Source organism: Manacus candei, unplaced genomic scaffold (assembly GCF_025592945.1).
Source record: "Manacus candei isolate 608988 ecotype Guabito, Panama unplaced genomic scaffold, ASM2559294v1 h1tg000047l, whole genome shotgun sequence".
Classification (NCBI taxonomy): Eukaryota; Metazoa; Chordata; class Aves; order Passeriformes; family Pipridae; genus Manacus; species Manacus candei.
Window position 1 is genome coordinate 5,478,590 of NW_026138095.1, and position 9,471 is coordinate 5,488,060.

Here is a 9,471-nt window from a genome sequence, read left to right on the forward strand (position 1 = left end):
GCAAGGTAAAGTACTTTATAATTGTCCTGGACTGTTACGAGCACTAATGGAAGACAAGACTGAGATGTTTGTGTCTAGAGAGAAAGGGACTCCTCAAAAACCTCATCAGTAGCAGCACAGAAAAAAATCAAGTGGAAGTCTATTGATTCTGCACAGAGAAGAAATGTCAGAGCCCAGAGACAGAACTTAATGGGCACCTCTGATACCAAGAACAGACTGAGGACCTGAACTGCAAAGTGCTCAAAGAACTTCATGCCCAGCCACAACCAGGACAAAACAACCCCATGCAATGGTTGTATCTTCCTTACCTGCATGACAACAACTCCTGAACACACTGAGAACTTTAATTACTCCAATTCCCTGCTCAGTGAAGCACAGCAGAGCAGCCTGGATCGACTTGTGAAGTCATCTCTATGCTGGTCACTCTCAAAGAACAACGAAGCTGCTTCTGCTTTGGCTCCAAGAATGGCTCTATCTCACTTTAGTTCTTAATGACTTCTCCTTTTGTAACACTTTGCACAATTTAAAAAGCCTGTGGTGCTTCTATTTACCCCCTGTGATGCTGCACAGCCATGACTGAGCTCTGCCATGACTGCAGAAATTTAATACTTCAATCAGGTTTCTGGTGTGAACAATTTTACTTCCACAATTAACATTTTTCTCCCTAGAAAATGGAAAATATTTGCTCTGTATTCTTTGCCTCTTTGTAGTTGTTTTTTTTTTTTTTCCTACTAAACCAATTTGCTGTAACAGGTACAGGAAAACTAGATTTTTCTCTTTCTTTAAATAAAATTAAGAAAATTTAATCTCTTTCATTTACCATACTGAAAAACAAATCAGAAAACACTATTTATTAATCAATAATCCTAAACATTTTCCTGAGCATTAACAATGAATTTTGCTTATTTTTCAATCACTAGATTTGAAAATCAAAGTTTTCAATTCTAGTCAAATAGACTGGTTATTTCACCAAAGAGCAAAATGAAATATTGAACTGCTTTGATTAATAAGATTAGGCTTTGTCATAAAATCAAATCTGTATTCCACAGGTAATCCAGTCATTTCAAAATTCAAATCAATATGAAAAGCCTGAACTGGAATGAAGACATCATCTGAACAGTCTCTTGGTTAATCTTAAAAAGCACAAAAGGAAGGAAAGAAATCCTGAAGGCATTACTTTAACTTTACTCTGCTAAAAAAAATCAACTCAGGCTTTCTGAAAACATTTTGTATTTGATGAAATTGCTATTTGTGATGAAAAACAGTTGTTGAAATCTCAAGCCAGCTTCAACAAAGATGTTTTCAAATATGCTCTCCGTATTAAGCTCATTACTTTGATTTTATAAAATGTCAGACAGTAAAATTTAGCACGGATAATTATTTAAATTAGAAAGCCTGTAAAATCTGAATTGACAAGCCATCTTGAAGTTGGAAGAATATTTTCAGCTCATTTTTTTGAATACCATCCACTTTGCCACTCAGTTTAATGTAACTATCAAGCAATTAACAAACCAATCGGGTTATTCTGAAATTTTCATTCATTCCTCCAGATCTCCACTGAAATGTTCAGTTCATTTACTTCACAGATTACCATCCAAAAGCCATTAAATTTACCAGAGAAAAGACCAGTAGAGACCAAGCCTTATATGGAAAATACCATTAAAGTTCAACTAAATGCCACTATTTACTCTATTTTAGCACCAATAATTACTATTTGTAACCAGCTTGAAGGGTTTCATAAAATTACTGATTTCTAGTATTTTAAGAGTGATTGCAACACGTCCATCAAGACATCACACGTGGCCAGTGGGTCCAGTATCATACTGGGGCACTGACAATTTTAGTGTCCTTCCCAGTCCCATAAATCTTGACAAACATCCAGTTCTTCATCCATAAATCCAGACAACAACCCTGTGTTCTGTCCTTAGCAGAGGTTCCAGTCCGTGCTCTGCTCCCAGTAATGGAATCATCAGTTTATGCCACTTGAATGAAGAAAATGAACACCAAATTATCTCCTACACAATCTCCTTAGATTGGAAAAAACATAAGAGTCCTAAGTACACACTTATTGGTTAATGAGAGGTGTTTGTACTTTAGGCACAGAGATCCCAAAAAACCAGTCAATACTCAAGACAGAAAGTCTTGGAGAAGATAAGGAGCTGTGACATGCATTGCTCCTATAGATAAACCAAGAGATGGTTAAAACACACATTGATTTGGCCCTCTCACCTTTCCCTATTTAAAATGTGACAGAACACAACTTCCTTTATCAGAAAATTATAGTGCAAGAGATGTTGCCATCCAACAGCTTCCAGCAAAGGATACCTCAGTGGGAATTTTAGAGGGAACAAGACTCAGAGGATCAATGACACTTTCCAAGAAATAATTCTAAATGTGTTTCCCATACATATGCACAGAGGACAGAGGAAAATGCAATTGTGAATACACCCAGAACATCTCTGAGGAAAATAACGCCTTCCCTGCTAAACATTAGCCACTTAAGCAAGTGCAACTTGCTGTACAGAGAAGCAGAGAACCTTCTGAAAAATACCTGTGGAACAAATGAAAAATCAAAACATCATTTATGTGAGGTTTGTGAGATCTGGCATCAGGCTTGATGGGGTTTTTTTCTTCCTTATTCTTTCATTCTTAAATATTAAGAAGTATGAACAAGGAAAAGTACCTGAAAAAGAAAAAACTGCCCATTTCCCATAATGAAGCAGCAAGGATGCTTTCTTATTCATTATTAAAATGCAATAGCAATGCAGTTTTTACTCCCTCTCTATTAGGACAGAGAGTGAGAGAAGTCCCCTGGAGAAGAAAAAAGTGTAAGATTTTAAAATCTTGACAGTGGTGTTAAATCAAAACCACTTTTTAAAAATTCAATTCTTCGTTTCTTCTTCTTTTTTTTTTTTTTTTTTTTTTTTGTTGTTGTTGTTGTTTTGTTTTTGTTTTTTTTTCCTTGCAAATTTCTTTACAAAATCCCAAGCATATTGTTACACTCACAGCTTATGGCACAGTGTGGTTTTACCTTTGAGGCACAGGTTGTCATTGCTCCAGGAAAAGAACAGAGTCTAATTTTCAGAAGAAGTGAACACACAGAATTTCTGCTGAAGTCAAGTATAGCTGTGGGCACTCCAGATCTCTTGAAACAAAAAGTATCACGCTCAGCCACTGTTCAGAGTGTTTTGCCTATTGATGCATAAACAAAAAAAGCAAAAGCCTTATTCCCATAGGATGGACTAGTTTTCTTTTTAATACAAAAGATAATGTTCAGGTTTTAAATATTTTATGCAAAGAATAGATATTTTGCCAAATACCAAAGAAAAGTCAAAATTCATTCGAGCACAGTTTCTCAGGTACCCTTGCAGCATCAGGTACTATTTCAGCAATGTCTTTAATAATTCCAGGTGTGTCTCATGTTAATTGGAAGAGAAGTAGGGTGTGAGTGCTACATTTTTATGATCATTAATCTTCAGTAAGACGCTTCAAGGGCTGGAGCACATCTCCTATGGAGACAGGCTGGGAGGCTGGGGGTGTTCAGCCTGGAGAGGAAAAGGCTCCAGGGAGATCTTAGAGCCCCTTCCAGTGTCTAAATGGGCTCCAAGAGAGCTGGAGAGGGAAGTGGGACAAGGGCCTGGAGGGACATGACAAGGGAGAATGGCTTCAAACTGAGAGAGGGCAGGGTTAGACGGGATATTGGGAACAAATTCCTCCTCCTGAGGCCCTGGCACAGGGTGACCAGAGAAGCTGTGGCTGCCCCATCCCTGGAAGTGTCCAAGGCCAGGTTAGAGCAACCTGGGGTAGTGGAAGGTGTCCCTGCCGATGGCAGGGGGTAGAATGAGATGATTTTTAAGGTCCCTTCCAACCCAACTCAAACCATCCTATGATCTGTTCCTGCGAGGTTGAATAAAACAGAAGATTTGGATTTTATGATACATTTTAAAGATATTTTCTGAAGGCTATGGGTCAGTAAATATTAGCAATTAATATGGAGTGGGTGTGAAATGCAAGTGGGAAATAAAAATATTCAAAACAGAAAAGTGCAAGTCAGTACTTGTTCTATTTCACGGAATTCCTGGTTGGATTGCTGAAGTTCATTGTATTTTCACTTTCCATCTTTACTCAATTCTTCTTTTATCCCCAGAACCCCACAATCTTACTGTTAGAAACTCGTGGAAACTTGTTTGTTTCCTTTTCTCTTTTTGTCATTAACGTGGGTGAGGACTTTCTGCCCACAGAATTGAAGGTGTCATCCTCTGCTGATTGCTTGGCTTCTGCAACCATTACAGTGTCCCCTGGCAACCTGTCACATGGCTTAGGGTGTGAAAAAGGATGTAGTACACAGAAAGATTAAACTCCTCTGCAAGGAGCAAGGAAAATGAGCAAAAACGGTACTTAGACAGAAATGCTTGTAAAGGAAACCCTGAATTTTATAGCCAGAAGTTAACTCACATAATATGGAGAAATGGGAACTGTCACCTCAGTATATTTTCTTCCATTACCCCGTTTGCTTTCATAATGGGAGGCTTTTTTTGCAACATGACCTTCAGATACCTCTCCTCCATGGTGTCAGCTTTTCTCCCTGCATGCTGATAAACTTGGGGAGCTGAGGCTAATAACTGAGCTCCCCCTGAAAGGTGCCACAGTAATAAGAAAGGTCAGGTCCTAATTGGGATGTGTTGGAATAAGGACAGAACGTGCAGTGCACGAACCTCACCAAGGCTGGTGGGAGCTCAGAGCACACAGAGAACGAGTCTGAGGGGTATGGAAAGCCTCCTCCACGCTATCCCTGGAAATCTCTTCCTTCCAATCCATCCCCCTACAGTCATTAGCTGGTGCTGTGTGTGTGTACACACAAAGAGCAATTTACTGGAACCTTGGAAACACAAACATCTGTGTTTCAATCTGATCTGATCAAGTGAGCTCTGCCTCCTGATAAAATCTTGCTTGGGGCAGCTCTGATTTACAACCATTAATAATGATTGCAGTGATTTCTATAGTTCAGCATTTGGCAAGAGATGAGGGAGCAAACCCCCCTCACTGCACTGTGCATAGGGGAAGGGATGCCTTGCTGCTGCCAGCATCCATCTCCCTTATGCCTTGAATTATATCCTGCTCTAAAGGCACAAATGCTTTCAAGCAATGGTGCAGACAGCAGCTAATGCAAAACATTAGCAAGGATGTAGTTTTATCTTGCCATTCTATGTGAAGACTTGCAGAACTTCATTTTCAAAGGGGCTGAGACAGTAATCAACTCATGTCCATTTACACTGTCCAGTTATGAACACTTCTATTGTGCCTTATTGAGACAGAGGATAATTTAGCAGACTCCAGATCACTGGTTCAGAGGTCTGTTATTTAGTGCTAGTACTCAAAAATACATTTGTGTTGAACATTTCTGTTGGATCTGAAAAGCCTAAGAGCATGGTCCTGCTGGCAAGAGCCTTGGAGGATTTAAATTGATTTTTCAGATATATGTACCTTCTCAGCTAATTTATACTTTTCTGCCTGGTTTGCTTAAGGCCTTTAATTCAGTGCAGTGTGTGCTCCAAAGTGTGCTATTTGAAGCTATACAACTGCATCATGTTGAGGAGGTGATATTGTCTCCAGCTCCCTGCTCTGCTGGGAGCTGTCCTACACTGTAAGTACCAGCAGTTCTTTCCACTTTGCTTCTGGGCTCTTTAGTACATTAAGCCCACCTGCCAGGTATTGCAGAAGGGCCAAGGAGTCACAGGGATTAACTGGATAAGCCATATGAAGTTAGAGCTTGCCTAGACAACTGCCAACTCCTGCCCTCAGCCATATTCTCCCTTCCTGTCCTGCTTTTCCCCGAAGCCCTGAGCATCCTGACTGTAAATTGTGGTCATTACCTCAGCTGTTTTGCTTCTGTGTGTCAACTCTGGCTCTCTAATCTAGTTGAAAGAGCCAAGCTAATCTCCCAGTGTGGTGCAGGGCTATTCCCACACACGGATGATTCAATTTTTGGAGCTCGAGGTCCTAGATATTGAACAGCATTTTCTTTTCAAGTTCAACTTCTAGGCTGGCCATGTCCTGTCAGCTTCAGAAAGCACACCCTCATGTTGTACCATGGCTGGCCACCTGCTGGCCTCAATGTTTGCCATTCAGAAAAACAAACAAACAAACCAACCAACAATTGTCTTATAATGGCACAGGAGCTCCTGGAGGTAAATGTCAGGATTTCCATTAACAACCCAGAGAAGCACTGATGTGAAATCAGCTCATTCTGGTCACAGCACCAGCTGGTATCCCTCACCCTCCAGCACCAGTGCTCTCAGCAGTTGCACATTGGACTCAATGGATTTAAGGATTTAACTCCCCAGCCAGAGCAGGGCTCCAGGCAGCCCAGGCACTGCTGTGTTCTGTCCAGCTTGGTAGAAGGCCTTCAGGACCCAGAAACAGCACACCAAGCTGTTTGACAAGCCCTGACTTTGCACTTCAAATATTATCAATATTTGGCAGCAAACTTCATTTAATTAACAATCTCTTACTTTAAAAGCAGATATATTCTTTTAATGAAACAACAGTTCCCCTGCTTTGAAGAATTCAGAGCAAGATGAAGCTGGGACCTGATGATAATTCCAAGCAGCCTCATTGCACCTTCTTGGCAAAGCTGTTCAAAAGCCCAGTTTTATTCCCCACTCTGATCAGTGGATCTGATGCTGCTTTCAAGCTATAAGACACATTTTGCTTTTTGATGATGCAATGAAGAAGTTGATGTAAATAAGTAAAAGGTGATGTCTTTAGAAACCAAACTTTTAGGGAAGGAGGAACTCCAAGATCACTTTGTAGCAAGCTGGAAAGTCTCTAAACTATATCACGGCACACTTTCATAATGCAATCTAAGATATATATAAAGTGCCAGAGATTTAGATTCCAAAGTTCAAAAAACCCATGCAATTAGAATTGTTAACATGTTTGTAAGAGATTATGCAGCAATGTTACTGTGTCCACTACTCTCATTTAAGGTGTCATTAAGACATAGAAAATTCTTCCTCAGTCTATCCATCAGCACCGTTAACTCCAGCTGGCAGGAGCCTTGGAAGAGATGGCAAGATAGCTCTGAGCTATTGTAAAATCCCAAAGACACACAAACAAAACCAACAAACCACCAAAACACAAATGTCAAACAATAGCTACCATAAGAGAAGTAAAACAAGTCTGGGTTTAATAACTCCGGCTCTCAGGGACACTCACTCTGCTCTTCCAGCTTTCCATATGGATGAAAATTCATTAGAGTCTAATCTTTCTAGGAAACTAAATTATCACAGGTTTCTGTCATAATCAATGTGGCAGATGGCTTGGTTTTCCTAGAGAGATGACAGCATTAGAAACATTTTGAGAGTCATATATTCACACATGAAGCTGTAGCATTCTTTATCTAAAGAAGTTTACATTTCCTTTACAAGCTGCTAATAGCTTCTCATAAAATCAAGGAAATTAATTAATAGCAAATGATCTCTAAAGGTAAATTACCTAAAGTAATTGTAATTCCACTTTGATCCACATTAAATCCTCCATCTCAGTATTGATTTCTCTCAGGCTCCATTTACAGAGTTTATGTTTAAAAAATAAGAAAGAATGATTGGTAACGAACTGGCACCACATTGAAGCAGCTTAAATTCTTAGCACAGCCCACAAAATTTTTCCATACATCTTAAATGTAGTTATTCCAAGAGAATCGTAAGAGATGTTTTCTTACCCACCCTCTGGAATAAACAAGTTTAAAAGGAAGTTGAGTTAAACTTTAGTAGGAGGTCTCAGAGCCCAGCTCTACACCCCACTGCCCAGGCTGTTGGAGAAAACACAGAGTAAAACACTGTTCCTCAAGATATTCTGTGTGTAGAAAGCTGGTGCAGTTTTGAATTGAGGGTTTTTCATATCTGAATCCTGACACCAGAAGAGGACACGGACCTGGCAATTCCAAATCCCAGTCCCCATTCCCAAAAATGCTCCTTTAAATCAAGTGCTGCCTGTACCTGCCTCTCCTTTCCAGCTCCCTGATGCTGCAGTAAATCCAGACTGCAAACCACCCTCCAGCCACCTGAGGAGCTCACAGGTACAGCCCTGCCATGGAAAGGCTTGGGTGGGAAGGATTTGGGGGGAGAGGGAGAAAAAAGAGTTAACCAGCATCCTGTCAGCTCAACGAGGAGTTGGAAATAAACCAGTTTTCACCTCCTCAAGTAACAGATTCTCTGAGTTATATTAGTACAGGGATTTGCATAGGCACAATTATATGAGTAGAGAGTTTAATTTTCAGCTTTTGCTAGAAAATTTGCTAATTCACCATACTTTCTTCTCGTGGGTATTTGCTTTATAGTTCAATAATGTCAGGGCACAGGTCAGTCACTAATGCTCTGCAGAACATTTACCATGAGACTACTAATTAAATTAAACAATTTATGTAATCTCACTTTCCAGTTCTCAACCTGAGCACAAAGGCAAAGCAAAGAGAAAGAAATTAACTTCAAAACAAATGCCTCATAATTAAACTTTAATTCTCATAAACATGAAGAAAGTTAACAGCATTTGCTACCCCAAATTAAGAAGTCAGCCTGTTCTCTTCGTGCACATATGCACATCAACCATTAAATTTTAATGTTAATACAGTGCCAGCAGTTCTCATATGCAAGGACTCTAATCCTCACTTCAAGAATCACCTGTTCCAACATGATACCCTTTACCACCATTCAGTAAAGTTTGTGCACCCTTTACACTCAAGGAAAGGAGGGAAGAAGAAAATAAAATTTACCATGGTTCAGTTGAGCAGAGATAAAACACCATTATTTTCAGGCATTAATTCAAATTAGAGCCAGTCTGCACCAACCACACTGATTTGCATTTCTTGCTTTCTGCACACAGTTTTGTAAGCAGAGATTGTTACTTGTAGAAAAGCTACTGAGTGACAAAAATAGGAAAGCATCTCTGCAAACTATGATATTACAGTGCAAAATTCAGCAGGGTCCCTCAGACTTGGGCATCAAGTCCTGCCTGTGTAAATCTCTGCTGCCAGAGCAGGGTTTTCTCACAGTCCAAACCCAGCCCCCAGAGCACTGTCCAGCTCCCTACTGCAGGTCCAGGACTGGATTATCACCTGCTTCATCAACCAGAGTAAATCCACCAAATGCATTTTTCTAGAAGGACAGCCCTACTAACATGCTCACCCACTGCAGCTTCCCAAATCAATAAAGCAGCCAGACATAAAGCTTTTTGCTGCAGATCCAGACTCGCCTTCCAGGTCGGAGTCACGAACGTGGCACAGAAGTGAAACCACCAAAGAGCAGAGGAGAAGCAGATTTGTGCACAAACATTGTTCTGGTTGAATATGAACAAGTTCCACTTTGACCCAGGCAGACAGGCCAGTTTTCCCAAGTAAGAGAAGCCAGATTTGATTAAGCCATAACTTTTGTTGCCTCCAGTTTCCAAACCTTTGTAAACATGGACCGACAG